The sequence below is a fragment of the Anopheles funestus genome, assembly GCF_943734845.2.
Source record: "Anopheles funestus chromosome X unlocalized genomic scaffold, idAnoFuneDA-416_04 X_unloc_30, whole genome shotgun sequence".
Classification (NCBI taxonomy): Eukaryota; Metazoa; Arthropoda; class Insecta; order Diptera; family Culicidae; genus Anopheles; species Anopheles funestus.
Window position 1 is genome coordinate 422619 of NW_026045155.1, and position 4882 is coordinate 427500.

The following is a 4882-nucleotide window of genomic DNA, read 5'->3' on the forward strand; positions in this document are numbered from 1 at the left end:
TTCCATGCACCACTAATCGCTACCAGGTCTGTGGCCGGAGCTATTCACGAAAGCGCCTCGCGCACTTGGTCGGATTTTTGGTCCAACTTGCACCATTTTTGGCCCATATTTGCCCCATAGCTCCGCCGGTATCCAAGATAGCGCCACACTTTCTTCTGGCCATGGGTAGATGGCACTTGTGGCTAGATTTCTTCCATGCACCACTAATCGCTACCATGTCTGTGGCCGGAGCTATTCGACGAACACCCTTTGCATTCACCTTGCGCACTTAGGGTTTTTGGTCTAACTTGCACCATTTTTGGCCCGTATTTGCCCCATAGCTCCGCCGGTATCCAAGATATGGCCACACTGTCTTCTGGCCATGGCTAGATGGCACTTGTGGCTAGATTTCTTCCATGCACCACTAATCGCTACCATGTCTGTGGCCGGAGCTATTCGACGAACAACCATCGCATTTACCTAGGTACTTTTTCGGATTTTTGGTCCAACTTGCACCATTTTTGGCCCATATTTGCCCCATAGCTCCGCCGGTATCCAAGATATGGCCACACTTTCTTCTGGCCATGGGTAGATGGCACTTGTGGCTAGATTTCTTCCATGCACCACTAATCGCTACCATGTCTGTGGCCGGAGCTATTCGACGAACAACCATCGCATTCACCTTCTCGTTGCACTTCTTCGGGAATTTGGTGCAACCAAGTTTTCACTATAACTTGGTCATTTTCCGTCCATCGGACATGCGGTTTTGGGTGTCGATACTTGACACCGCGCGCTACAATATGTTCCTCCACGACCATGTGGTCCGATGCTTCCAACAGGAGCTATTCGAGGAGTACCGATTTTTCACCATTAAAAATGCTCGTTTTTGCACCAACTTTTGCCTATAACTCAGGCTGTATCGATCGGATCTTCAATCTTGAAAAAGTTTTGGATAGGTGGCATCAAATGCTACATTTCGTTCTTCCACGTCAACTTTGTCCGATGTCTAGCAAAAAAGTTATTCGCGAACCAAGTCCAGAACCCATGCAATGGCTGCCCACATTGCATACATCACGGCGGTTAACTCTCGTTACTCTATACCGAGGACTTGGTACTTTTTCAGGCATTCGTTGCTACTTCTCGGTTCATGATATTCGTTTACGGTCTTCACTAGGGCATTTGGTGCTCCTTATCGGTTCATGATATTCGTTTACGGTCTTCACTAGGGCATTTGGTGCTCCTTATCGGTTCATGATATTCGTTTACGGTCTTCACTAGGGCATTTGGTAATGGGCTTCCCACTTTCTACTGATCGATCCATACTCACTTGCGTGCACCTAGCCTAGGAAGGTTTCCTATGGCTTCCCATCTTTCTACTGATCGATCCATACTCACTTGCGTGCACCTAGCCTAGGAAGGTTTCCTATGGCTTCCCATCTTTCTACTGATCGATCCATACTCACTTGCGTGCACCTAGCCTAGGAAGGTTTCCTATGGCTTCCCATCTTTCTACTGATCGATCCATACTCACTTGCGTGCACCTAGCCTAGGAAGGTTTCCTTGGGCTTCCCATCTTTCTACTGATCGATCCATACTCACTTGCGTGCACCTAGCCTAGGAAGGTTTCCTATGGCTTCCCATCTTTCTACTGATCGATCCATACTCACTTGCGTGCACCTAGCCTAGGAAGGTTTCCTATGGCTTCCCATCTTTCTACTGATCGATCCATACTCACTTGCGTGCACCTAGCCTAGGAAGGTTTCCTTGGGCTTCCCATCTTTCTACTGATCGATCCATACTCACTTGCGTGCACCTAGCCTAGGAAGGTTTCCTATGGCTTCCCATCTTTCTACTGATCGATCCATACTCACTTGCGTGCACCTAGCCTAGGAAGGTTTCCTATGGCTTCCCATCTTTCTACTGATCGATCCATACTCACTTGCGTGCACCTAGCCTAGGAAGGTTTCCTATGGCTTCCCATCTTTCTACTGATCGATCCATACTCACTTGCGTGCACCTAGCCTAGGAAGGTTTCCTATGGCTTCCCATCTTTCTACTGATCGATCCATACTCACTTGCGTGCACCTAGCCTAGGAAGGTTTCCTTGGGCTTCCCATCTTTCTACTGATCGATCCATACTCACTTGCGTGCACCTAGCCTAGGAAGGTTTCCTATGGCTTCCCATCTTTCTACTGATCGATCCATACTCACTTGCGTGCACCTAGCCTAGGAAGGTTTCCTTGGGCTTCCCATCTTTCTACTGATCGATCCATACTCACTTGCGTGCACCTAGCCTAGGAAGGTTTCCTATGGCTTCCCATCTTTCTACTGATCGATCCATACTCACTTGCGTGCACCTAGCCTAGGAAGGTTTCCTTGGGCTTCCCATCTTTCTACTGATCGATCCATACTCACTTGCGTGCACCTAGCCTAGGAAGGTTTCCTATGGCTTCCCATCTTTCTACTGATCGATCCATACTCACTTGCGTGCACCTAGCCTAGGAAGGTTTCCTATGGCTTCCCATCTTTCTACTGATCGATCCATACTCACTTGCGTGCACCTAGCCTAGGAAGGTTTCCTATGGCTTCCCATCTTTCTACTGATCGATCCATACTCACTTGCGTGCACCTAGCCTAGGAAGGTTTCCTTGGGCTTCCCATCTTTCTACTGATCGATCCATACTCACTTGCGTGCACCTAGCCTAGGAAGGTTTCCTATGGCTTCCCATCTTTCTACTGATCGATCCATACTCACTTGCGTGCACCTAGCCTAGGAAGGTTTCCTTGGGCTTCCCATCTTTCTACTGATCGATCCATACTCACTTGCGTGCACCTAGCCTAGGAAGGTTTCCTATGGCTTCCCATCTTTCTACTGATCGATCCATACTCACTTGCGTGCACCTAGCCTAGGAAGGTTTCCTATGGCTTCCCATCTTTCTACTGATCGATCCATACTCACTTGCGTGCACCTAGCCTAGGAAGGTTTCCTATGGCTTCCCATCTTTCTACTGATCGATCCATACTCACTTGCGTGCACCTAGCCTAGGAAGGTTTCCTATGGCTTCCCATCTTTCTACTGATCGATCCATATTCACTTGCGTGCACCTAGCCTAGGAAGGTTTCCTATGGCTTCCCATCTTTCTACTGATCGATCCATACTCACTTGCGTGCACCTAGCCTAGGAAGGTTTCCTTGGGCTTCCCATCTTTCTACTGATCGATCCATACTCACTTGCGTGCACCTAGCCTAGGAAGGTTTCCTATGGCTTCCCATCTTTCTACTGATCGATCCATACTCACTTGCGTGCACCTAGCCTAGGAAGGTTTCCTTGGGCTTCCCATCTTTCTACTGATCGATCCATACTCACTTGCGTGCACCTAGCCTAGGAAGGTTTCCTATGGCTTCCCATCTTTCTACTGATCGATCCATACTCACTTGCGTGCACCTAGCCTAGGAAGGTTTCCTTGGGCTTCCCATCTTTCTACTGATCGATCCATACTCACTTGCGTGCACCTAGCCTAGGAAGGTTTCCTATGGCTTCCCATCTTTCTACTGATCGATCCATACTCACTTGCGTGCACCTAGCCTAGGAAGGTTTCCTATGGCTTCCCATCTTTCTACTGATCGATCCATACTCACTTGCGTGCACCTAGCCTAGGAAGGTTTCCTATGGCTTCCCATCTTTCTACTGATCGATCCATACTCACTTGCGTGCACCTAGCCTAGGAAGGTTTCCTTGGGCTTCCCATCTTTCTACTGATCGATCCATACTCACTTGCGTGCACCTAGCCTAGGAAGGTTTCCTTGGGCTTCCCATCTTTCTACTGATCGATCCATACTCACTTGCGTGCACCTAGCCTAGGAAGGTTTCCTATGGCTTCCCATCTTTCTACTGATCGATCCATACTCACTTGCGTGCACCTAGCCTAGGAAGGTTTCCTATGGCTTCCCATCTTTCTACTGATCGATCCATACTCACTTGCGTGCACCTAGCCTAGGAAGGTTTCCCTTTGGTACCGACTTCCATCTACGCACTCGATATAACCTAGGTACTTGGTACCGATGATGGTTAACACTCAAGCATTTCTTGCATCCTGCGTGCAAGGTACCAATTTTCACTTCTTAGGTACGTTTATGGGCCCGCATTTATCCAATATCGCTCCGATGGCCTTTCGCATTATTTCATCCGATAGCCCTTGCCAAAAGCTACCAAAAGTTCCTCCACGGCCATGTGCTCCGACGCTTAGTTTAGGAAATATTCGAAAAAATTCATCTTAGGAAAAATTTTCTTATTGGAAAATCACCTTAAATCGATGGCCATTTTTTGGGCAAAAACTTTAACGTCTTCCCGACTTTGCGGGAATTGCGAATTTTAGGCACCCAGAGAAAATCTTTTACTTTAAGGGGGCGGCCGCGAAGTTGCCCAAAGTCTCGGACACAAAAATTCTCAAGTTCCCCACTCTAGTAAAGCGCCCTATGAGTATCTCCTGGCCCGCGAGCTCTGCGAGCGGGCCAGCTTCGGCGATTTTTGCCTTTTCGCCTAGGCGGTTCTTCTACGAAATTGGTCCACAGCTTTTGCTCAGAAAGCTAGCATTTGTTGCAACAGTTAGGTGCTTGGTACCACATTTTGGTATCCATTTGGGCATTTGTGGCAACTACTCGGTACTTTGGCCCACATTTCGCTCTACTCGGGCTTCTATGGTGGTACTTGTCGGTACTTCTGGCCAACTTAGGCCAATTGGGTGCAACTTGTGGGTACTCTGTGGGTACTTTAGGGCGTATTGTGTCTTTCGGGTGAACCTTCGCGATACTTCATGGGTACTGATGGCCAACTTAGGAACATTCAGTGCAACCTTTGGGCCTAAGGAAATTTGTCCAACTCTTTGGACTTAGAAAATTTTCT